We start from the raw sequence: 27,522 nt of genomic DNA, 5'->3' as shown, positions 1-27,522 counted from the left end.
GTTCTCTTCATAGATTCTGAATTAGGCATCACTGTAACAAAGTCATAAATTTTATTATGCAGATTTCCCATTTCAACCGCGTATATCTCCGACAACTGTGTAGTTTCTTCTAGAGACCTTCTCTTCGCTCTTTCCACTTGCTTTCTCACTTTCAGAGCTGCATCGTCAGGTGGTCCACAGAGATGTTCTAATACGCTCAACACTTCTCCATTCCTCGAAAGCAGCTTTCCCTTGCAATGATCCGCTTTTCGGCGTAAGGTCATCCATGCAGCCGGCCGCGGTGGCCGTGCGGTTCTGGCGCTGCAGTCCGGAACCGCGGGACTGCTACGGTCGCAGGTTCGAATCCTGCCTCGGGCATGGGTGTGTGTGATGTCCTTAGGTTAGTTAGGTTTAAGTAGTTCTAAGTTCTAGATGTTGAGTCCCATAGTGCTCAGAGCCATTTTGAATCATCCATGCAACAACACCTTCTTTAGATTCCCCCTGTTTAAGATACGCGTAACCTTTCTAATGAGCAGGAGACCTGCCCTTGTTCGTTGTGATTACTTCCATACTGATGGTCACGTTAGGAACTTCGAAAGCAAACTGGGCGGGCGGGTGAGGAGGAGGAGGAGGAGGAGGAGGAGGAGGAGGAGGAGGAGGAGGGGTGGGGGGATACAAGGGACCCGATCCTTCGGAGCAGATAAAACCGTGGCAAATGTCCGGCGTGGCAACTGTCCGGACACCCAACATGCTAGCCTGCGTTATTTAGAGTACAGTACGGAAATGCTCTCTTTATAGCTTCTGTTTGTTCGGTCACCTTTTCTTCGCATATAAACTATCAAATGGGAAAAGTTTAGTTACAACCATTCTGCATATAGATTACCTTATACACGAAGGAAACAGAGCTGATAAACACCTGGACTACCAACGTGGGACAGGAAACATTGGACCTTGTACTACCTGTGGCTCTAGAGGTAACGAAACATAGATTTTCCCAGTGTTTTTTGGGTTCTAAGTTGCTGAACTACTGTATTGGGACAATACGATGCGATCTGAGGAAGGAACGTCAACACCCGTCCTGCTCCTGTCAAACATGAGAAGAAAACATCAGAGAATAGTTTCATATATCCACTCAGCCCTGAGACGGAATTATCACCGGCCGTATAAGGCTACATTATATTTCCCGCCCTGCTGGTGAGAAAACTGAAATAATGGTGTAAAGTTACTGTAGAAATAACATTTGTGTGACACAGCCACTAACATAACAAGAATGAGTGTCTAATAAAATTATGAAGGAAAGAAAAGCTAGTTTCTATAGCCATGAAAAGCGCGCACGCTCCCGGCAGACTTGGTTGAATCTTTCAAGTACGAATATCCCTCGTTCACTGATACGGAGCTCATTGTTCAGTCTATGATCTTATTTCTTAGATTTACAACGTACTGACAGTACATGTCATTGGGAGAGGAGAGATATGTGTAATTTTTTGTTATTTTTTAACTTCCTTTCTGGTCTATTACATTTAACAACCCGGACATCTGTGAAGAACATACACAGTAACAGCGCAGTAAGGTCACACAATAAATCGGTCTGCGCAAGTGAAATGATATCTGCGCCGCATCCATAGGACCGTTATCCACATACGCAGATATTACAGTTTTGTGAATCATTTTTACCTGTTCCGTAACCGGGGCTCTGACGTTAAGGTTACCTCTTCCCTAAATTTTCGTCTGGTGAAGTGTGACCTCTTCATCTGTAATTGATAGACTAAGAGCGTAGAGATCGGTCCTAACTACATTTCAATACAACATAGCCTTTTCGTAAATTTTTGGCATCCTGCCACAATCCATCATTAACATTACTAAATCCAAAAATTAACATGGCGACCCTTGAAGACACGAGATAAAAGCCAGGGAAAACAAAAGAAGATAGTCTTTTATATTTCTGTTACGTGCCGTAAATTACAAGTTGCTGTCGTAATTACTGAAACAGACTATGCGAAGTCTTCAGCGGAACGTTTCAACATGATTAGGAAAAAGTCGTATTACAAGTTACCATCACATATTGGATGCTGTTGATAGTTCATTTATCAAATGTACGTTAACAATCATAATATTAAATCATGCTACATTTCTAATGAATAAAGCGTTATACAGTAAATGTATCTACGAGATTTTGCGCCGAACATCATTGTTGTAGTCTGTCACACACAAACAGATGTCAGACCTTGAAGCGAAGATCCCAGTGGATGTAATAGGTCGTTTTGCGTCTCCTCTCAGTTATTCCATATGTGACCTCCGTACTGCTAACGAGGATGGGCTCAGTCAGAATGTTCAAATGTGTGTGAAATCTTATGGGACTTAACTGCTAAGGTCATTAGTCCCTAAGCTTACACACTACTTAACCTAAATTATTCTAAGGACAAATACACACATCCAAGCCCGAGGGAGGACTCGAACCTCCGCCGGGACCAGTCGCACCGTCCGCGACTGCAGCGTCTTAGACCGCTCGGCTAATCCCAAGCGGCGGTACGAAGAAGCCTCCGCCACGTTCTGCATGCGTGTCTGCACTTATGAGCCAGTACAAATGACGACCTGCTTAATAACAAGGCTGTCTCTGGAATGCGATGCAGCAGCTGTTCTGAGACACATAAGGCGGGTATGACAGAAACAGGACATACGTGTAATTGTGTACAAAGCTAAGAAGAGGGACAGGCCGTCATCTTTGGCTCCTGCTGAAGTGAACAACGCATCTAGCCTCTCCAGAACACTGCATTCAAGCCAATACAGAGTCACTCAGTCGAGAATAGCTAATAACAGTAACTTAGAAATAATTATTATCGATCGCATGTAATGCAGATAAACGAAGTTTGTAATACTAACACTATCCTTTAACTTTTAACAACAAAGCCCGTATCCATGCAGACCTTTTCCCCACACTCATGTATGAGGTGGCTTCTCGCAGACAGAGCAGCACTGAGGTGATCTTGCGCGCCACCCTCCCCCTCTCCTACTCGACTGCCAAGCTGTGCTCCCCTTCTAAAATTATCCTTTTGCAATTTTTATCCACTAATTTAGCAAATTTTATGATTTTTTATTATATGGTTACGATTATCAGGGAAAAGGAAACTTTCCTGTCAAGTGAGATTAGATGCAAGAACTACGTGGGGTAAGCCGGCCTGTGTGACCGAGCGGTTCTAGGCGCTTCAGCCTGGAACCGCGCGACCGCTACGGTCGCAGGTTCGAATCCTGCCTCGGGAATGGAAGTGTGTGATGTCCTTAGGTTAGTTAAGTTTAAGTAGTTCTAAGTTCTAGGGGACTGATGACCTCAGATGTTAAGTCCCATAGTGCTCAGAGCCATTTGAACCAACTATGTGGGGTAAACGTTTAGTACAGTGATTAGCGGAGAAATTTAAGAATTTCAGCGATTTATCCTGTGTTAGAGTTTCAAACAACAAAGTACTTAATACGTATGTAAGACTTATTTATAGTGATCTGATGACAACAGTTGCTTGATCAACGCAGCCGGTGGTATATAATACGTTTGTTCACACGAGGGTGCAAATTAGATGAATATCTACAGGAATAACGACTAATAACTTCCATATTTTTTTAATGATCCAGGAAAGGCATATTCTAGAATTTTTTTATTTTGCACGGCAGATTGTACCACTGAAAGTTCGGAGCATAAAAACTACTGCCTGGAGGGTTAAGTAAATCATGTATTTCTTCCACCTTCTTTTGCCTGCTTCCTCCTCCGTCACGACTCGTCCCAGTTTGCAGTAATCGGTAAACCGCTCAAAAAGCGTCGTTGCTTCATTACACGCTCGACGATGTACGAGTCACTGTAGCGCTGCAGCAAAGTAGCCGCAATAATTGCATTGCTGATCGCGAGCACGTGTAGGTGAGAGCTGTGTGACGCAAGCACACTGCTGCCAGATGAAACATGTTGGCGATAGACGCCAGTCCCGTAGTAGTCGGTTCTTCAAGACGCTACATGGACGAAACGACGTTGTGTCAACAGGTGTACGTTCACAGTCACGGGCTAGGAGAAGGCTTCCTCTTGTAGGTGGAGGATGGGAACAACCATGATCCTTTCCCGGTTAGCTGTTATTAAAGTGTATTTCTTTCTTTCTTTGTTTTTTTTCGTTCAGTTTTGCAACCTCTTCTCCCGCCCCCTCACCGCGGCCTACCCTCTCGGTATGTCCACGGTCTAACCCTCGACCTCGATTGTCTTTTCGAGACATCGGTGTTGTCCCGGTACGGTGGGCTCCGGCAGGATACATGAAGAGAGATAGATAGATAGATAGAGAGAGAGAGAGAGAGAGAGAGAGGGAGAGACACCTGTGAAGCAACAGCCGGCCTAGGGCAAGCAGCTGTGTGGCGGGGAGCGGGGGCGGCCAGCTTAAGCGATTACGAGGTGCGAGCGCGCTCCAGGAAACAGCAAACAGCGGAGAGCGCGCTGTGCAAACTTAGTCAGAGCGCGCCGAGTCAGTGTTGTCCCAGGCAGGGCAATTAGCAGATAACGCGCCGCCCGCCGGGCCACACGTCTGCCCCCCTCGCAACCAAAGGTTGAGCCATTGCTCGATTACTGGCAAATGGCGTAGGCTTCACTCGTAATTACGTGAAACGGAGGAAGTTTTTATTTATTAGCTATCAGAACGCGCCTATACAGGCATCTCAGTACTGGAAACACTACACACTGAGGTGACAAGAGTCATAGTATACCTTCTAGTATCGTGTCGGGCCTCCTTTTTTCCTGGCCTAGTGCAGCAGCTCAACGTGCCATTGCCTCAACAATTCGTTCCAGTTTTAAGTGAAAATGAGCCCATGTACAAAGGGCAATATAGGTGGTGCTTGTAAAACATAGACTAACTTACACTACTGGCCATTAAAATTGCTACACCAAGAATAAATGCAGATAATAAACGGGTATTCATTGGACAAACATATTATACTAGGACTGACATGTGATTACATTTACACGCAATTTGGGTGCATAGATCCTGAGAAATCAGTACCCAGAACAATCATCTCTGGCCGTAATAACGGACTTGATACGCCTGGGCATTGAGTCAAACAGAGCTTGGGTGGCGTGTACAGGTACAGCTGCCCATGCAGCTTCAACACGATACCACAGTTCATCAAGAGTAGTGACTGGCGTATTGTGACGAGCCAGTTGCTCGGCCACCATTGACCAGTCGTTTTCAATTAGTGAGAGATCTGGAGAATGTGCTGGTCAGGGCAGCAGTCGAACATTTTCTGTATCCAGAAAGTCCCGTACAGGACTTGTAACATGCGGTCGTGCATTATACTGCTGAAATGTAGGGCTTCGCAGGGATCGAATGAAGGGTAGAGCCACGGGTCGTAACACATCTGAAATGTAACGTCCACTGTTCAAAGTGCCGTCAGTGCGAACAAGAGGTGACCGAGATGTGTAACCAATGGCACCCCATACCATCACGCCGGGTGATACGCCAATATGGCGATGACAAATAGACGGTTACAATGTGCGTTCACCACGATGTCGCCAAACACGGATGCGACTATGATGATGCTGTAAACAGAACCTGGATTCATCCGAAAAAATGACTTTTGCCATTCGTGCACCCCGGTTCGTCGTTCAGTACACCATCGCAGGCGCTCCTGTCTGTGATGCAGCGTCAAGGGTAGCCGCAGCCATGGTCTCCGAGTTGATAGTCCATGCTGCTGCAAACGTCGTCGAACTTTTCGTGCAAATGGTTGTTGTCTTGCAAACGTCCCCATCTGTTGGCTCAGGGATCGAGACGTGGCTGCACGATCCGTTACGGCCATGCGGATAAGATGCCTGTCATCTCGACTCCTAGTGATACGAGGCCATTGGGATCCAGCACTGCGTTCCGTATTACCCTCCTGAACCCACCGATTCCATATTCTGCTAACAGTCATTGGATCTCGACCAACGCGAGCAGCAATTTCGCGATACGATAAACCGCAATCGCGATAGGCTACAATCCGACCTTTATCAAAGTCGGAAACATCATCATGGTACGCATTTCTCCTCCTTACACGAGGCATCACAACAACGTTTCACCAGTCAACGCCGTTCAACTGCTGTTTGTGTATGAGAACTCTTTTGGAAACTTTCCTCATGTCAGCACGTTGTAGGTGTCGCCACCGGCGCCAACCTTGTATGAATGCTTTGAAAAGCTAATCATTTGCATATCACAGCATCTTCTTCCTGTCCGTTAAATTTCGCGTCTGTAGCACGACATCTTCGTGGTGTAGCAATTTTAATGGCCAATAGTGTAAGTACCTAAAATACGTAGTAAGCAAGGATAAAAAATTAGGCCTACTTATATTCTTTTCAGTGAATGTTAAACTGCTGATGATTTTAATGTAAATAAAAATGGCTGGATTACTTTTACATCGGAACAAATTAGCATTAAAGTAACACGTATAGATTTAGAGTTAATAGGGATTTAGAAAATCTCGAGTATTTTGTGGTAGCTAATAACCATCAATGTTCACTTTATCCAATCCTATCTCAACGACAGGACCTTCCACGTACGAGCTGAATCTGGACTGAAAACTTGTGTCGGACCGAAACTCGAACCTGGTATCTTTGCTTTCCGCAGGCAATTGCTCTACCGAGTGAGCTGTCCCAGCACGGAACCCGACACACCAATGAAACGGAAGTAAAGATGACATAGCGGGTCGGGAGTCGCGCTCTGATAGATTAGTCAGCAGAGAACTTTTGCCCTCGAAAGGAAAAATGTCCCAGGTTCGACCCTCGGTCCGGCACACAGTTTAATCTTCCAGAAAGTTTCAAATTTGCCCACAATTTGTCTGGCGCATCACAGGGCTACGACCTCGGACCGATCCTGTACATGCTGTATATCACTGTTACACCTGAGTTGTACGCTGACTATACAGCGATTAAGCTGCAGCATGAATGCCGAAACTCTGCAACATCAACTGCAGCTCCCCTCTGACAACCTGCACAACTGGTGCTCCAAGCTGCTCCTAGAATCGAGTGATATCTAGAAGAAACTCCCGACAGTAACTCGCCGCATCGTTCCTACAGCTCTGCCACCTGTCGAGATTGAAGACAGCCGTGTCCAACACAGTGACGCAGCACTTGGTGTCGCGCTACACCGCCAGCACAGCCGAGACATTAGGAACAAAATCATCCGTCGGCTCAGCAATGTGTTGCCATAGTTGAATCCACCTTCCTCCCTACCGCCGCAGTACGGAATATGCTGCCGTACAACCGCCGAAACACAAGTGCAGACGCTACAAAGAGAACAGAATTGCGCACTGCGGTTGGCCGGGCGCTTGTCAAGGGCCGTTCAGACAGCTCAGTTGCATGGGATGGCAACCGTTTTAGAGCGGCAGCCCGCACCTCCTGAGAAATCTCAGCGGTTGCACGACACAAAAATTCATGCTCGAGTGTTTCGTAGCACATTGTTCAGCGCACAGTATTGAATTGGACGCTCCGCAGCAGACGACGCAACATGTTCCCATGTTGACATAATAGCACTGTGAATTACGATTTCAGTGGGCGTTCTACATCTACATGGATACTCTGCAAATCACATTTAAGTGCCTGGCAGAGGGTTCATCGAACAATCTTCACAATTGTCTGTTACTCCAATCTCGTATAGCGCGCGGAAGGATTGAACACCTATATCTTTCCGTACCAGCTCTGATTTCCCTTATTTTATCGTGGTGATCGTCCCTCCCTATGTAGGTCGCCGTCAACAAAATACACTCCTGGAAATTGAAATAAGAACACCGTGAATTCATTGTCCCAGAAAGGGAAAACTTTATTGACACATTCCTGGGGTCAGATACATCACATGATCACACTGACAGAACCACAGGCACATAGACACAGGCAACAGAGCATGCACAATGTCGGCACTAGTACAGTGTATATCCACCTTTCGCAGCAATGCAGGCTGCTATTCTCCCATGGAGACGATCGTAGAGATGCTGGATGTAGTCCTGTGGAACGGCTTGCCATGCCATTTCCACCTGGCGCCTCAGTTGGACCAGCGTTCGTGTTGGACGTGCAGACCGCGTGAGACGACGCTTCATCCAGTCCCAAACATGCTCAATGGGGGACAGATCCGGAGATCTTGCTGGCCAGGGTAGTTGACTTACACCTTCTAGAGCACGTTGGGTGGCACGGGATACATGCGGACGTGCATGTCCTGTTGGAACAGCAAGTTCCCTTGCCTGTCTAGGAATGGTAGAACGAAGGGTTCGATGACGGTTTGGATGTACCGTGCACTATTCAGTGTCCCCTCGACGATCACCAGTGGTGTACGGCCAGTGTAGGAGATCGCTCCCCACACCATGATGCCGGGTGTTGGCCCTGTGTGCCTCGGTCGTATGCAGTCCTGATTGTGGCACTCACCTGCACGGCGCCAAACACGCATACGACCATCATTGGCACCAAGGCAGAAGCGACTCTCATCGCTGAAGACGACACGTCTCCATTCGTCCCTCCATTCACGCCTGTCGCGACACCACTGGAGGCGGGCTGCACGATGTTGGGGCGTGAGCGGAAGACGGCCTAACGGTGTGCGGGACCGTAGCCCAGCTTCATGGAGACGGTTGCGAATGGTCCTCGCCGATACCCCAGGAGCAACAGTGTCCCTAATTTGCTGGGAAGTGGCGGTGCGGTCCCCTACGGCACTGCGTAGGATCCTACGGTCGTGGCGTGCATCCGGGCGTCGCTGCGGTCCGGTCCTAGGTCGACGGGCACGTGCACCTTCCGCCGACCACTGGCGACAACATCAATGTACTGTGGAGACCTCACGCCCCACGTGTTGAGCAGTTCGGCGGTACGTCCACCCGGCCTCCCGCAAGCCCACTATACGCCCTCGCTCAAAGTCCGTCAACTGCACATACGGTTCACGTCCACGCTGTCGCGGCATGCTACCGGTGTTAAAGACTGCGGTGGAGCTCCGTATGCCACGGCAAACTGGCTGACACTGACGGCGGCGGTGCACAAATGCTGCAGAGCTAGCGCCATTCGACGGCCAACACCGCGGTTCCTGGTGTGTCCGCTGTGCCGTGCGTGTGATCATTGCTTGTACAGCCCTCTCGCAGTATCCGGAGCAAGTATGGTGGGTCTGACACACCGGTGTCAATGTGTTCTTTTTTCCATTTCCAGGAGTGTATTTTCGCATTCGGAGGAGAAAGTTGGTGAATGGAATCTCGTGAGAAGATTCCTTCGCAACGAAAAACGCCTTTCTTTTAATGATTTCCAGCCCAAATCCTGTATCATTTCTGTGACACTCTCTCCCATATTTCGCGATAATACAAAACGTGCTGCCTTTCTTTGAACTTTTTCGATGTACTCCGTCAGTCCTATCTGGTAAGGATCCCACACATCGTAGCAGTATTCTAAAAAGAGGACGGACAAGCGTAGTGTAGGCAGTCTCCTTAGTAGGTCTGTTACATTTTCTACGTGTCCTGCCAATAAAACGCAGTCTTTGGTTAGCCTTCCCCACGACGTTTTCTATGTGTTCCTTCGAATTTAAGTTGTTCGTAATTGTAATATATTCTGCCTCGTGATGACTGGGTGTGGTGTGCTGTCCTTAGGTTAGTTTGGTTTAAGTAGTTCTAAGTTCTAGCGGACTGATGGCCATAGATGTTAAGCCCCATACTGCTCAGAGCCATTTGAACCATTTTAATTGTAATACCTAGGTATTCAGTTGAATTTACGGCTTTTAGATTAGACTGATTTATCGTGTAACCGAAGTTTAACGAGTTCCTTTTAGCACTCATGTGGATGACCTCACACTTTTCGTTATTTAGGGTCAACTGCCACTTTTCGCACCATTCAGACATTTTTTCTAAATCGTTTTGCAATTTGTTTTGATTTTCTGATGACTGTATTAATCGATGAACGACAGCGTCATCTGCAAACAACTGAAGACGGGTGCTCACATCGTCTCCCAAATCGTTTGTGTAGATAAGGAACAGCAAATGGCCTATAACACTACCCTGGGGAACGCCAGAATTCACTCCTGTTTTACTCGATGACTTTCCGTCAATTACTAGGAACTGTGACTTCTCTCACAGGAAATCGCAAATCCAGTCAGATAACTGAGACGATATTTCATAAGCACGCAATTCCACTACGTGCCGCTTGTACAGTGTCAAAAGCCTTCCGGAAATCCAGGAATACGGAGTCGATCTGAAATGCCTTGTCAATAGCACTCAGCACTTCATGTGAATAAAGAGCTAGTTGTGTTTCACAGGAACGATGTTTTCTAAACCCATGTTTACTGTGTGTCAATAGACCGTTTCAAAATGGCTCTGAGCACTATGGGGCTTAACTTCTGAGGTCATCAGTCCCCTAGAACTTAGAACAACTTAAACCTAACTAACCTAAGGACATCACGCACATCCATGCCCGAGGCATGATTCTAACCTGCGACCGTAGCGGTCGCACGGTTCCAGACTGTAGCGCCCAGAACCGCTCGGCCACTCCGGCATGTAATAAACCGTTTCCTTCGAGGTAATTCATAATGTTCGAACACAATATATGTTCTAAAATCCTGCTGCATATAGACGTTAACGATATGGGCCTGTAATTTAGTGGATTAGTCCTACTACCTTTCTTGAATATTGGTGTGATCTGTGTAAGCCGGCCGAAGTGGCCGTGCGGTTAAAGGCGCTGCAGTCTGGAACCGCAAGACCGCTACGGTCGCAGGTTCGAATCCTGCCTCGGGCATGGATATTTGTGATGTCCTTAGGTTAGTTAGGTTTAACTAGTTCTAAGTTCTAGGGGACTAATGACCTCAGCAGTTGAGTCCCATAGTGCTCAGAGCCATTTTTTTGATCTGTGTAACTTTCCAGTCTTTGGGTACGGATCTTTCATCGAGCGAATGGTTGTATGTGATTGTTAAGTATGGAAATAATGCATGAGCATACTCCGAAAGGAACCTAATTGGTATACAGTCTGGACCAGAAAACTTGCTTTTATTAATTGATTTGAGTTGCTTCACTATTCCGAGGATATTTACTTCTACGTTACTCATGTTGGCAGCTGATCTCGATTCGAATTCTGGAATATTTACTTCGTCGTCTTTTGTGATTGCGATTGGACCTCGGATCAATGCAAACGTGACGCCTGGTCGAGTGAAAGACGTTGTTACACCTGCACGATGGTAGTATCTACAGCGCACCAAGGACGAAGGCCGGGAAGAGCAGTATTATGCTATGGGGAACATCCACCTAAGCTCTCATAGGGTCTGCAGAAGTAATCGTAGGCACCATGACAGCTGTGGACTGCGTGAGCATTTTCGCAGGCCACCTGCATCCTCTCGTGCTTGACGTGTTTCCCAACTGTGACGGTATCTTCCAGCGGGATAACTGTCCATGTGATAAGTCTACAGTAGTTTCAGGAGCATTACAGTGAACTCGCGCTGATTCCTGCGTCATCAAATACCCCTGAGCTGAACCCACTAGAACCCATCTGGGACTGTTGTGCGCCGCTCCGCGCCACAATTTATGAGAACTGCGTAGCATGTGCCTAGACATCTGGTGCCATACCAAGGACTTGACGAATACATATCACACAGAACAGCTGCTGCATCGCATACCAGAGGCAGCCTTGTTACACTACTGGCCATTAAAACAGCTACACCACGAAGATGACGTGCTACAGACGCAAAATTTAACCGACAGGAAGAAGATGCTGTGATATGCAAATGATTAGCTTTACAGAGCATTCACACAAGGTTGGCGCCGGTGGCGACACCTACAACATGCTGACATGAAGAAAGTTTCCAACTGATTTCTCATACACAAACAGCAGTTGACCGGCGTTGATTTGTGAAATGTTGTTGTGATGCCTCGTGTCAGGAGGAAAAATGCGTACCACCACGTTTCCGACTTTGATAAAGGTCGGATTGTAGCCTATCGCGATTGCGGTACATCGTATCGCGACATTGCTGCTCGCGTTGGTCGTGATCCAATCACTGTTAGCAGAACATGGAATCAGTGGGTTCAGGAGCGTAATATGGAACGCCGTGCTGCATCCCAACGGCCTCGTATCACTAGTAGTCGAGATGACAGGCATCATATCCGCAAGGCTATAACGGATCGTGCAGCCACGTCTCGATCCCTGAGTCAACAGATAGGGACGTTTCCAAGACGACAATCATCTGCACGAACAGTTCGACGACGTTTGCAGCAGCATGGACTATCAGCTCGGAGACCATGGCTGCGGTTACCCTTGACGCTGCATCACATACAGGAGCGCCTGCGATGGTATACTCAACGACGTACCTGGGTGCACGAATGTCAAAACGTCATTTTTTCGGATGAATCCAGGTTCTGTTTACAGCATCATCATAGTCGTATCCGTGTTTGGCGACATCGCGGTTAGCGCACATTGGAAGCGTGTATTCGTCATCGCCATACTGGCGTATAACCCGGCGTGATGGTATAGGGTGCCATTGCTTCACCTCTTGTTCGCATTGACGGCACTTTGAACAGTGGACGTTACATTTCAGATGTGTTACGACCCGAGGCTCCACCCTTCATTAGATCCCTGCGAAACCCTACATTTCAGCAGGATAATGCACGACCGCATGTTGCACTTCCTGTACGGGCCTTTCTGGATACAGAAAATGTTCACTGCTGCCCTGACCAGCACATTCTCCAGATCTCTTACCAACTGAAAACGTCTGGTCAATGGTGGCCGAGCAACTGGCTCGTCACAATACGCCAGTCACTACTCTTGATGAACTGTGGTATCGTGTTGAAGCTGCATGGGCAGCTGTACCTGTACACACCATCCAAGCTCTGTTTGACTCAATGCCCAGGCGTATCATGTCCGTTATTACGGCCAGAGGTGGTTGTTCTGAGTACTTATTTCTCAGGATCTATGCACCGAAATTGCGTGAAAATTTCATCACATGTCAGTTCTAGTGTAATATATTTGTCCAGTGAATACCCGTTTATCATCTACATTTATTCTTGGTGTAGCAATTTTAATGGCCAGTAGTGTATTAAGCAGGTGGTCATTTGTACTGGCTCATAAGTGCAGAGACACATGCAGAACGTGGCGGAGGCTTCTTCGTACCATAACCAGCCACGGTGTGTGGTTGCGTACTGAATACAACCAACTTATTCCTCACACGGAAGCGATATTGCCAGTATGGTTGCAGTATATTTAAATTTAAGTTTATTTATATATTGGATTTATGCCAAGTATACAAACTTTTCATAAATGTCAGAGCATAAAACGGAAATCTGTAACAATGAAGTTCCACGCAATAGACACAGATATCTGCGCTGGATAAAGATACAGGGGGTTCGATGGGAATATGGAAACACCGCGAGAAATGCATCCTTGAAATACGAATAAATGCAGACGCTAGCCATGCCGCCAGGTTCCGGTATTGTGTTTTACCACGAACAGCACCTGCGCAGTGTCCTCAACACGGCGCTAGCGGCAGTCGAGGTCGGAACAGTGTTCTCTGTAGTTGCAGGTGAATTATTTCGGAATTCAGTGAATTCGAACATGGGCAGATTGTTAGCGTTCGTATGGCGGCTTCTTACGTAATCAAGGCAGCCGAAGCATTTGATCCAGAGTGAAATTTTCACTCTGCAACGGAGTGTGCGCTGATATGAAACTTCCTGGCAGATTAAAACTGTGTGCCGGACCGGGACTCGAACTCGGGACCTTTGCCTTTCGCGGGAAAATGCTCTACCAACTGAGCTTTTGATTTTTCAACAGGCCCGTGTCAACATTTACATTGATTACAGGGAAAGCGGAAAGATACCTTCCGCTAAGACACAATGTAGACGAAAGCGTGTGATGAGTGATGGCGAGAGACAATTATTAAAAGGGACGTGTGACGAAAAGTAAGAAGATAACAGTTGCAAGAATCACTGTAGAACTGATTGTCGTACTCGAGAACCCTGTCAGCACCGAAACAACACGAAAGGACTCACATAAGCAAGCAACTGCAGGGCGAACTGGAATTCTAAGGCCAGTCACGAACGATGCAAATGCCCGTGACAGGAAAACGTGGTATCGAAGCCGTAAACCCTGGACTGTCGGCCAATGGAAGAAGCGTATTTGGTCGGCTGAGTGTTATTTCACACTGTTTAGAACTTCTGATGAAGTTCACTTCCCAAGAGTGAAGGACTGCGAGGGGTTTTATTAATTGGGTATCATTATCGTGGTATTCCTTGGGTCCCATGGTTACTGTGTAAGGTCACATTACTGCCAACAATTATTGCCCATTTCGGCTGATGATATCCATTCCATGGCACAGTGTTTGTTCCCCAGTGGTAACGCTGTGTTCCAAGGACACACACCGCTCACATGGTCCAGGAACGCTTTTTTTGAGCACGAGGACCAAACGTCACATCTCCCCTTACCATCATAGTCGCCACATCTTAATATTATTACTTTGAAGAGAAGTGTGCGTGATCTTTATCAGCTCCATCATCAAGACTGAACTTGCCACTATTTTCAGGACGTATGGTATAAGATTCTATTGAAGACCATATAGGTCCTGTATTTATCTATTCACAGACGACTGGAAGCTGTTTTGAATGACAAAGGCTTTCCTACTCTGTATTGGGCATGGTAATGTGTTTTGCTTTTGGTCTTTCCATATTTTGTGTACCCCTGTAAAACACATAATGAAGCCAGCTACAGTCAGCAAACTTTTAGTAGTACAGAACATTCGGATCATGAAAGAGTTTGCCGATGATTTAACAGACTTCACATTCGTGACAACGTAAAAAGGTATGAAATTGAAAATATATTTTTAATCATAAATGGATACTTAAATTGGGAAGGAATGCGTATCTGAAACCGTACAGTATTGCTATGAAATATACTGAATACACAAATGAAGGTTACAGCTCTCGTATGAATTACTTTACAGGCAAAACTCGTCAACTTCCGAAAACATATAAGTTCACAAATTTAAAAAAAACATCAATTTATATGGTGAAAATGACATAACAGGCAGATGAAATAATTAATACGTTTATTGTTCACACAAGACATTAAAATACCGAATTTTAAGCAATTTCCTCACGCCGAGAAACGACAGAAACGCATACATTTTCATCTACATCGTCTACATTAACCGTCCTTTGACGTATTCCACCAGAAAAAAACTGGAAGCACACTGAACACACCCATCTGATGCGTGAAGCGGCTTACCTGTTAGGCACCAATAAGGTGACACTAATCGTGTCAGTGTCGCGTCAGATGCCTCGGGCGCTGTGCGGCATGGCGAGACCGCAGCGCGCCCTTGTACTTCTGACTGGCGACAGCATACAAAAGTTAACACGTACAGAATGCCAGAAAATAGCTGTTTGCTGAAGATGCTTCACTTATCTTTTACGTACCGAAATGTTTTCGACCTGACCTACTGTGGTTGCGCATCAGAAGAAATCCGTTTGTCTCGGATCATTTCGTGCTACAGAATAAAAAGTGTTGGAACGCAAACAGTTCATTCATTGGCGCTGTCGTCATCACGTGCACGTGATATAGCTCAGTACTTAGGAAATGTACGTCGACAGAACACACTTACGTCAAATGCATAAACGACAAGAGGCATTGTCTTTGACCCGGTTATATCAGAAAAAAGACAGCACGTACAGAGTAGCAGTTATATAATTATAGATGTTTTGCTGTGACATAACCGTTATAGCGTTCGAAACTGTTCATATAAAATATGGAGACAATAATAGAAGACACAGTTGACTAACGAAGCTTCTCGTCGACAATGATGTCCACGAAAGACTCGAACCTCTTTTACGAGAACTTATGGTGTCTTGCATTTTCGTTCAAGTATTTGCGCAATAGATCTCCGTTTCTCCGTACTTCCGAAAACAGTTGGTATAGCTTGGTTGCTGATGAAAACTAAACATTTACTAATCTGATTGACTCCGTTTTTTCGAATTGTTTTATTTCCCTCCTTTAAAGCAACGCAGTGTCCAACACGATTGTTGGAGCACTGCAGGATCTTAACAGACTTTTTTTTTGAGTTATCATCTTGCGTTCTTACTATCTGATAAATGGATTATTCAGACATTATTAGGGAAACACACACTAATGGCGATCCACAGCCTCAGGATATTTTCACGTATACAAGGTATTGCCGGTTGTTAAGGTCGTGACAGGGGAGAAAGAGCCGGACAAGTGCGATTAGGACTCGCACCTGGGGTTCCGTACAAACTTAATTTTTTATATATATATAATTTCGCGTGGCTCAATGGCGTATGTACGTCTCTCTACTGGGCGCCACTTCGGCGACTTAGTTATCCAAGAGGGAAAATGGGACCTATAGTTTAACGTGCATTCCAAACCACGAATTGTTTCTGCTGACTCCTCCCATTGTTGAGAGGTGAAGGCTACTTTAAAGCGACCGTGATTCCACCCGCAACCTCTTGTTTTGGTTTCCCGCTAGGCCGCCAGACAGGACATGTACATTTTAGGTTGGTGCATAAGTTCGATGCGTTTTTGTTTTGCATGTTGATATTCCAGTTGCTACACGTTAATTTGTCGATTGTCATTTTTTATTTGTAGCTCACTGTTGCTATTTGAGTATAAATATTGTCATTTCGTCATTTGGAGATAAAAAAATGGAGCTGACGGAGCTAGAAAATAGTGTCAAGTAGAGACATTGGAACATTTCCGGCATATTCCTTTGTTTTAGTGCAATACAGGGGTGACAGCAGCGGCGGCAGCCAAAAACTTGTGTGCCGCGTATGGTGATAATGTCACTGGACAGAGAACGTCAAGATAATGGTTTTGACGTTTTAAGGAGGACTGCTTGACATTAGTCTCCACGTTCAGGAAAACCTCCGTGGTTTCATGAAGATCATTTAAATGCATTAAGCCACTATGACCTGCTTCATTGTACTGGAGAACTGGCAGATGTGACGAACTGTGATCATTCCGTCATCGTAAGATATTTGCATGCAGTGGGGGAGGTTAAAAAATCGAATGTATGGGTACCGCAGGCTGTAAGTCAAAATCATAAAAATCAGCACGTGGCCATATCTGCATATCTACTTGCTCGTCATCAATTGGCCCCTCAACAACAGACAGTTTCTATTCTGTATCGTTACTGTGACGAGAAGTGGTGTCTTTATGTTAATAGAAGCAACAACTCACTACAAAGACCTACGCACACCCGCAAAAAGTAATGCCATGCATCTGGTGGAACAGCGACGGCATTGTGTGCTACGAATTGCTTCCCCGAGGTGCAGCCATCACTGCTGATATTTATTGCCAACAACTGAGACGTCTTTCAGACAGTCCAAGAACGACGACTACGAAGACTGCGTTAAGTGGTGCTACTCTACGATGCCGAGCCCCCCATCCCCCCCCCCTCCAACCCCCCCCATCCCCCCCCCCTCCAACCCCCCCCCCCTCCTCCACCGCATTCCGCTAGACTGACAAAAAGCACTATACAGGAGTTGGGTTGGGAAGTCATTGCATACCCACCTTATTCACTTGATCTTCCATGCTCAGATTTCCATCTACTCCACTCTCTAAGAACCTTCAAGGAACTGAAATGATAATTAAATGGACACCCTAGCTGCAAACAGGCGTTGATGTACTTCATTGGGGACATGTTGAAAATGAGTGCCCCGACCGAGACTCGAACCCGGGATCTCCTGCTTACATGGCAGACGCTCTATCCAACTGAGCCACCGCGGGCACAGAGGATAGTGAGTCTGCAGGGACTTATCCCTTGCACGCTCCCCGTGAGATCCACATTCCCAACATGTCCACACCACTACATTCGTAGTGCGCCTAATAGATGTTTGCCCATCATACCCAGTACTCGTGGCAGATTAATAGTCGTACGGGGCTTGGTAGATTAATCTTCCACGAGTACTGAGTATGATGGGCAAACATCTATTAGGCCCACTACGAATGTAGTGGTGTGGACGTGTTGGGAATGTGGATCTCACGGGGAGCGTGCAAGGGATAAGTCCCTGCAGACGCACTATCCTCTGTCCCCACGGTGGCTCAGTTGGATAGAGCGTCTGCCATGTAAGCAGGAGATCCCGGGTTCGAGTCCCGGTCGGGGCACACATTTTCAACATGTCCCCAATGAAGTACATCAACGCCTGTTTGCAGCTAGGGTGTCCATTTAATTATCATTTCATTTCTAGCAAAGCTGCATGGTCATCCACGGTAACTGTTCCTTCTGGAACAGATACTACCGTCATATATACTTCAAGGAACTTCCTTTCCGGATGAAAATGCGCTCCGGACATGTCTCGACGAGTTCGTCTCAAAACTAAGTGATTTCTACAGTCACGGAATCGGAGTTACCCAACCGTTGGCAGATAGTTGTAAATAGTGAAGAAGAATATATTATTAATGACTATAGTCTGTATTGTGTGTATCTGTCGTGTTTATTAGCTTATGGGAAAACACTACGAACTTACATGCCATCCTAATAGATATTTCATTTATAGGTTCTGATGAGTGACTATAAAGCGCTCCGTCTTCAGGCCATAAGTGGCTCATCGGGACCATTCGACCGCCGTGTCATCCTCAACTGAGGATGTGGATAGGATGGGCGTGTTGTCAGCACACCGCTCTCCCGGTCGTTAAGATGGTTTTCTGTGACCGGAGCCGCTACTATTCGGTCGAGTAGCTCCTCAATTGGCATCACGAGGCTAAGTGCACCCCGAAAAATGGCAAAAGCGCATGGCGACCCAGATGGTCACCCATCCAAGTGCCGGCCACGCCCGACAGCGCTTATCTTCGGTGATCTGACGGGAACCGGTGTGTCCACTGCAGTAAGGCCGATGCCGCTGAGGGACTATGCTAGCATAAAAATATGTGACATAAATGGCGTTATTTTTTTCATCGCATTGACTTAAAAGCTTAAATTATTTACGCTGGCTAGGGGCCATAGACTTCGGAATTTGATATAAATTTCAACTGGATACCTCGAACCATTCCTGCCGAAAACGGGCATTAACAGACGGACAGATTACGTACGGACAGATGGAAAACACACGGAGAAAATGTGATACTGTTACAAATTAATAATGTTGAAATGTCTTCCTTTACTTTTAGTATGAAACCTTGCTTCTTGCCAAATTTCGTGATTTTAGGTCAACGTGAAGTGTGCTATAGGTTTTGATGAATGAGTTTACGAGTATCTAAATATGTGACGAACGGGTGTCTCTTTTGATTGCATCGATTTCTAGGCTTAAATTAATTACGCCACCAGAGGATTGCCGATCTTAATATGTGGCATATATGTCAGCTTGACGCTTCCAGCCTTACCTAAGAAAAAGGAGGTTCTAACAGTCGGGCGAACAGACAGACGGACAACAAAATGATCCTATCAGGACTCCGTTTTTACCGATTGAGGTACAGAATACAAAAAATGTCTTGCGATTGAACTCTAGGCATTACTATTACTCGTCTGACACCACACATCACACGTTTCCCCTATAAGCATTTCAGTTTACCTTTCACATAGCCTCTGAATATCGTCATTACTATCGCGCTGCATTCACCGTGATGCAACCACCATGTGCAATGTTTACGACTAATTCTTGCTAACGTACATAACAACTCAGATTTACTAACTGCAATTAAATCTGTAGCTATGTGGCATTAGGCCAAGCCCATTCCATAGTTATATGACTAACGTTCCATTTGTATTGTTTAAAAGTCTGAAATAACTGATAAATAAATTGATAACTATTTTATAAGGACATACATAACTAAGTTAATACACTTCCAGTTGTCCTAATTCTAAAAAAAAATTGTAAAATTAGGCACACAAACACGTATTCTTTGGCTGTAAACCAGAGTCTATAATTCCGATAGTACGTCGCAGGAACAGTATTTCTTGGTTGCTTGTGCGCCCTAAAACACTAATCATCATCATCATCATCATCTTTCCCAAAATGTAGTAGTAAGGTCGGTAGAAGAGCAGAATGAACTGCCATTATGAAGTAAATTCTAGGAAATGGGAACAAGTTTCCAGTCGATGTTCCAACCGATATGGATGTCTTTTAAAAACGACGTTGTAAAATACCTTACGTCGTGCCTACAATATGCCAACAGTCGTGCAGATTTGGTAGTTCTGAGATGATTTTTCCCCGATAGTTTCGAGGGATTAATTTAATTTGAGGAGACGAGTAGCACGGAACAGTTGGTTAGTAACACACAATTCCATTTTCTATGGGTTCACAGTCTCGTAAAACTCTTGGAGATGTTTGCCATTTACTGAAAGCTTTTTTTAAATCCGCCATTGCAATTTCAACGTTTTGGCATAGCGCATAGAAGCACAAAGTGTTATCTCTTGTCACCAATGACATGGACTGAATACAATTAGTGCGGTAATGTCTCACTGCGCAGCGCTGCGATAGTTTTGCTGTCCGTGTGCTTCGTTGTTGATTTGCGGATATATTGAGTTACGTATGTGCAATTTTGCAGTGGTACAGATTATTAGTGGTGCTTGATTATAAATTAAACCGAAATACGTGGTTTCCAAGCAATATTTCGATTGAAAAATATTGTGGGGTCTGCAGTATCCTGAATTGAGGTGACGACGCCTTCCTGTTTTGTGCCTGGTTGCAAGTCAGGATATAGAAGTAGCAAAGCGGTAAGACGCTTTTTATTAGCCGCCGAAAGACATAGAAAACTTTAACAAATAGAAAAAGTTATCTCCAGAGAAGAGAAGGAGCTAACAAGAAACTCATACATTTGTGAGGCTCACTTTGCTGAAAATTTAATATTAAAAACAGACAAATTCATTGTTGATGGAAAGAAGTAGAATTTCCCAGAATTAATTGGCAGTTGAAACCAAATTCAGTTCCTTACATTTTCACGAATTTGCCCAAGTAAATGTCGACTCCATTAAAGCAAAGAAAATCTCTCATAAAAAGGAAAGCTGCTTACAAAATTGTGAACAAAAAACTCACTAAATAATTAAGAATTTGTGACAGTAATACGACTTCTGATTTAAGCAGAACCCAGTTATTTGCTAGGTCTACATTAGTTTTTCCACTACAAATAAAAAAATTAATAAGTAGCTTGGCTAGGGCAAACAATAAACTCAAGTCAGAGAAGACTAGAGTAATTGTCCTGCAGAGAGACGTAAATGAACTAAAAAAAAAAAAACATACTCGTAAATGTAATGAAAGCTTATCAAGTACACAAAAAATAATTGCAGATATTATGTTACAGAAGTGTAAATAGATAAGGTGCCAAAAAGAGATTCCTAAACGAATGAGATACAACGGTGGATTTCTTCTAGATAGTTTTTTAATTATATATTAAATCTCCTAAGGGTTATAGGCACTGCTTGAAACTTTATCTGTTACCTTTTCGTTCCGATGTGCATTTGAGGAGACTGTTAAAAGGCTTGAAATGGACATATGGTATTAACAAGACAGCCGTAGATGCTATTAAAGAGAGGTTTAGAGACAAGACTGATGAAAACAGAAAGACGGGTAATTATTTTTGATGAGGTTAAATTGAGAGAGGATATTCAGATCAATGGGTCCTCTTTATTCATAGCTAGATCTGTAGACTTTGGCAGTATGACACCTGCAGAGAAAAATAATGTCTTAGGTGACCATACACTTGTTTTCAGGTTCGTACCTCTGCTTCACAGTTGGGTACAACCAGTTGCAGTCTATGCGAGCAAAGATGCAGCTCCTGGAGAACGGTTAGCAAAAATTTTAATTCAGGTTATATTAGAAATGGAGCAGGCATACTGTATAATTGCAGGGTTTACATGCGATGGCAGCCAATCTAACATATAAGCCCGGAAATGTTTGCAAATATCAGGAAAGAAACGAAATACTAAATGCTATTTTCAAAATCCTGTTGATGAGAACAGAAAAGTTTGACATTTTGCAGATGCAGTACCTATTCTAAAATGCGTATGTAACCACTTTCGTGATAAACGTACTGTGCTGTTTGGTGCTGCCATAACGAAGTATGGATTTTATGAATGTGTTTATGAAGTTGACAATTCACTAGAATTTGATGGTGTAAGGGCATGTAGTAAACTGACACACACACACACACACACACACACACACACACACACACCCACACACACACACCCACACACACACGACCTCCTTTCAGCGAATGAATGATCGTCTTGCTTTCCAGTTGTTTAGTACCAACTTGGCAAAAGCTGTACTTTTTTTAGAAAGTGGAATCTTGGGATTTCGAGCTAGTAAGGCATCTGAAAAATTCATTCAGTATATAAACGATGTTTTCGATGCTCTGAATTTAGAAACACCATCATGTGATATGAGAAAAGACTCAGATCAGCACAAAATTCAACAGCATTTCTTATACTCTGACCACTTAAAACAGTACTTTTGCTTCAAACAGAACATAGGAAAAGCCCGGAGATACATTACAGAGTACTTTAGAAGTAGCTGAATACTTGTGGAATAAAGAGTTTAAATATGAATTGACTGCCAAGTTCAATCAGGATCCACTAGGGCGACATTTTGGTATTATTAGATCATCGACCTGTGATGACCACCCTACATCAGTAGACTTTCTGCATTTACATATGGTCCAGTAAGTATATGCGCCTGTCAATAATGTTTTATCAAAGGGAGGGAATTCTGAATCAAGGACAGAACATACTCTTACATCCTATGCCAATCAGATAAGAATGTTGGCAAAGAAGACTAAGAAGAAATACACTGACATCAAAAATCTGTACTAGGGAATATAACAAGAAAAGCTGATTGCCATAAGTGCCACTGTAAATCATTCTGAGTGGTAGGTCAATAAGCTGCACAACAGTGTTCTTGATAACCCGAGAAAATGTATTGTACACACATAGCAAGTTAGGCTGTACAGGCCTCAAAAATCACTAAGTGTTATGCCTGATTAGATTCACTAAAGAATTCGCCAGAAGAAAATCGTCGTTCTCACTTTTCACTAACTTGAAGAGCTATGGTTGTCATCAAGGACAAAGGTATTTATTTTACCCTTCAGAAGCACTGTTAAACGTCATGCTACAGGCAGAAGAAACGTTAAGCAATCATCTTTCTTCTCCAATTGCTTTCTGGAGTGATTTGTTCTGTGACTGTTTAGAAAGCATCGAAAAAATAAAAATGAAGACTTCAGGGTTAGCTTGTAATGCAGAACATGACATGGAGACTGTACCCGAACTAATTTCTTACTACGTGAAACGTCGATTCTATTTCAGAATGAAGGTACTCAGGAAGGAACTTACGTCAACAAAAACTAGTAAAGCGACAAGGAAACTTTCCAAAGTTTCCAAGATTTAAAAGGTGAGAAAATACGTAGAAAGTGCTTTTAATTTTTTTATTTTTGGGTGCAGTAATTTTTATTTATGGCCTAGTTTTGCTCTATGGACTGGTAGACCTATGTGAATTTTCTTCTTTTCAGCTGTAGCCACACTCCATTAGGGTCACCTTTGGGCAAGCAACATTTATTTTGATAGTATTCTTGTTGTGCCTTGAGAGATACAAGCTGACTACTGGCCAAGAAAATCTAAATCCTAATTTTTAAGGCTAGAAAATAATAGTTGAGAACACAAAACTGAGATAGGATTAAAGATCAACAGTGTTCTGCTTTAAATATTACAGAACTGAAAACTTTTCACAACAAATGACTTATATTATTATACCTCTAGTTTATTCGCAGCATTAATAAAACTGAGTTGTTAATGTGGCATATCTTGTAGTAGATTTCACGATCGTTATCTAGTCGTTCAGCTGTAGAAATATGAAGTGACGTGGTAAGTATAAATAGGAGGATCACTCCAAAAGAAATGCACACTATTTTGTTTAAAATACATCTTTTATTCTACTTGTTTGAAAGTTTTACAGTGTGTAGATACATCCTTTAGGAACAATATTTTCATTTCTCCACATAATTTCCATCCCTCTCAACTGCCTTACATCATCTTGGAACCAGCGCCTGTATACCCGCACGGTAAAATTCTGGGCCACTGTTTGGTACCGTGCACAAGGGAGTCATTATCTTCAAACCTTGTTCAACGAAGAGTGTCTTTCAGTTTCCTAAAGAGATGATAGTCACAGGAGCCAGATCAAGACTGTAAGGCGAGTGTTTCAGTGTTGTCCATCCGAGTTTTGTAATCGCTTCCATGGCTTTCTGACTGACATGTGGCCGTGCATTGCCGTGCAACAGCAAAACATCCTGCTTTTGCCGATGTGGTCGAACACGACTCAGTCAAGCTTGAAGTTTCTTCAGTGTCGTCACATATGCATCAGAATTTATGGTGGTTCCACTTGGCATGATGTCCACAAGCAAGAGTCCTTCGCGATCGGAAAACACCGTAGCCATAACTTTTCCAGCAGGTGTGGTTTTGAATTTCTTTTTTATTGGCTGAATTTGCATGATGCCACTCCATTGATTGCCTCTTCGACTCTGGTGAAAAATGATGGAGTTACGTTTCATCACCTGTCACAATTCTTCCAAGAAATTGATCTCCACCATTCCCGTACTGTTCCGAAAGTTCGCTGCATACCGTTTTTCTTGTTTATTTGTGAGCCACTGTCAACATCCTGGGAACCCACCTGGCGCAAACCATTTTTAGCGCCAACACTTTCAGTATTCTGCTAACACTTTCTTCCCCTATCCCATCGTAGCGTGACAATTCGTTCACTGTGATGCGTCTGTCAGCAGTCGCCAATTCGTTAACTCTCTGCACATTGCCTGGAGTGTGTGCAGTACGAGGCCTGCCAATGCGAGGACAATCCTCAATACTGCCGTGCCCGCTTTCATCACGTAACCTGCTTGCCCACCGACTAACTGTACTGCGATCGACAGCAGCATCTCCATACACCTTTTTCAACCTCTTATGGATGTTTCCCACTGTCTCGTTTTCGCAGAACAGGAATTCTATGACAGAACGTTGCTTCTGACGAACGTCAAGTGTAGCAGCCATCTTTAAGACATGCTGTGACGGCGCCACTCACGGGAACAGGTTGAACTAAGTTTGAAAACAAGCGGGAATGACGTATCTACACACTGTAAAACTTTCACACAGGCAGAATGAAAACTGTATTTTTACAAAATTAGTGTGCATTTCTTTTGGAGTGACCCTCGTATTAGTGTTGCCGTATAACATTCAATGATTCCTGTTTTTCCTTTTCTTGCTACTTTAATACGGTACATTGACAATCCAAAAATTAATGACTGCGTCCCAAGTCGTGCAGTTTACACACTGCCGTATTCTCCTGTTTCCATGCCCGAACAATGAAAAAATCAATTGTCCGTATTGAGTCTGGGCTTAAATAGTCTAGTTCAAGTGTTTCCACAGCTTTTATGAGAATCGTAACTTTATAATTCGTAAAATAGAGGTACGAGTGCGAAAGTGTAATTCGACTGCATGGGAGAGTAGCGCTTAAATCGGTGCTAGCGGTGAAACGGGTGTACTCTAATAGTGATCACACTTTCTACCTTCTATACGTTATGCTTTTGGTTATTTTCAAACGTGTAACAGCTACAAATAATAAACATACAATGTTAAACATACCACTAACATAACACATGTACGTTTTGCAATGGAGTCACAAAAATCCAGATTAAAATAGAGTAAACTTACTTCTGTGCTGTAAGCACAGCTGTAGTCATCAGCAAAAGGAAAAAAAGAATGACGTGAGCCTCTACTGCTAGTGTCAACCTGTCATATACTCCATCTAAATAAATGTAAAATGTTACGAGAAAGCAGCATAAAAATACAAATAAATGCAACACTCTTCATTAAATTTATCATTATGTGACAGACAGGATAAGAATACATGAAATAAAGCTCGTGATTACCGCACATGTCAGTAACGATTAGAGTATTGGCCAAAACAAGCGGGAAACAACTCGAGCGAATTCACGCCATCTCCAAAGACTACACTTAAGACGCGCGCGCGCGTCCTGATACACAACCTTTGCTAGCATGGATAAGGATTCTCTTCGGTTTTTCTTATGGTAATGAGAGACCGAGTTCAATCAGCGCTAAAAACAATGTCAAGAAACTTGCATATACATAAACTAACGGACACCTTCAGCGCTACGTGTTTATGAAGAAATATCACGCACAATAACAAGGCATAGTTACAAAATATTCTCTTATTACATAGTTTAATGGTTTTACTAACGTCTTTTACTAATGTTTAGGAATATATGTAACAATGCACGGAATGAGGTCCCAAAATCTTTTGAAACTCAGATCACGTTAGTAAAATATGAACAGATGGCTACTAAGAGAAAAACGTTCATCAGATTTCCGTATCATGCGGTTGTTTCGGATAAACTTCCACGTATGTTTAAGAATACAAAAGTAGAAATTAGTCTCCAGACAAATAACACCCTAAAGAAGTTAATACGCTGTAAAAACAACAAAAGCGAACCTTTCAGTATATCTGGTATCTATAAGCTGCAGTGTTGCGCATGCCCCAAGTATTACATTGGGCAAACAGCCAGTACTTTTAATAGGAGGTTTAATGAACATATCAAGCAAACGGACAGCAGCACTTCCACATTCGGTATTCATCTTGAAGAGAATGAACATATAGTCGACAGTATAGAGGCGTCTCTTCAAATCTTGCACAATTTACGGAAGGGCAAAACCATGAACATTGTAAAAGAAAAGTAAATTTACCATCGTCTAAAGACGGACACTGAAAATATATTAAATGAGAGACCACAATTGTTTAATAGCAGGTTTTTAGACATTTCCAATTCAGTATTTCATAAAATGGTAAAGGAAAGCTTAATGTTTCCTTGTAATCATTGAGAATGGCCACCTCACATTTTACTTCACGTTTCCTTAAGCCGAATACCTCATGTGGTTTTCAGCTGTCTTTTATTCACAGTACGAGATGTACCATGCCGTTGTGTTTTTTACGAAACATATGATAGTTGAAAATCGAAACTATCGCTCAGTTGAAGGTTTCCCAAGATCACTTTATTCAACAGTCCAGACGTTAATAATATGTTATATACGTAACTATGATTTCTAGCGTCAAACTAGATGGAAAGATAGAAAGGTCATAATTGACATTGTTATAAACTTTATTCATATTTCTGTAATTTGATGTGCTGCGAAATACGTTACGGAATTATTTCAAGTGATGAAGTTATCATCATTAGAATGAACATGAATCCAGCGTCTATTCTCGAAGCCAAGTAAGTGGGCGAAAGTTGGAGTCGGACGAACAGGAGAGATAAGAGAAGCTCATAAGCAAATATTTCCGTCATTAGCGTCCTCTGCGCGAGGCTGCAGTTGATTAAAATCTGAACTTTTGTGGAGCTAATTATAGTTTGAAAAGACTAATTAGAATACTATTCAAAGGAACTGCTTGTTGGCTCTGAGCACTATGGGACTCAACTGCTGTGGTCATCAGTCCCCTAGAACTTAGAACTACTTAAACCTAACTAACCTAAGGACATCACACACATCCATGCCCGAGGCAGGATTCGAACCTGCGACCGTAGCAGTCGCACGGTTCCGGACTGCGCGCCTAGAACCGCGAGACCACCGCGGC

General features: G+C 43.9%; 1 protein-coding gene, 2 non-coding genes and 1 pseudogene across 3 annotated transcripts in view; 1 reads left to right on the top strand and 3 right to left on the bottom strand.

The window, feature by feature from the left end:
- Nucleotides 1–27,522, bottom strand: part of LOC124776745 (bcl-2-related ovarian killer protein) — a 337,246-nt gene that overhangs the window by 104,845 nt on the left and 204,879 nt on the right. The window lies entirely within an intron of this gene.
- On the bottom strand, nucleotides 17,613–17,687 carry Trnat-ugu. Its single transcript has one exon. It is a non-coding gene; the product is annotated as a tRNA-Thr (tRNA).
- Nucleotides 17,988–18,064, top strand: Trnat-ugu. The gene has a single exon. It is a non-coding gene; the product is annotated as a tRNA-Thr (tRNA).
- On the bottom strand, nucleotides 18,680–18,797 carry LOC124778096 (annotated as a pseudogene).

This window comes from Schistocerca piceifrons, chromosome 2 (genome assembly GCF_021461385.2).
Source record: "Schistocerca piceifrons isolate TAMUIC-IGC-003096 chromosome 2, iqSchPice1.1, whole genome shotgun sequence".
Lineage (NCBI taxonomy): Eukaryota > Metazoa > Arthropoda > Insecta > Orthoptera > Acrididae > Schistocerca > Schistocerca piceifrons.
Note: the sequence above shows the minus strand (reverse complement) of the source record. Positions and strands in the feature narration are given on the sequence as shown.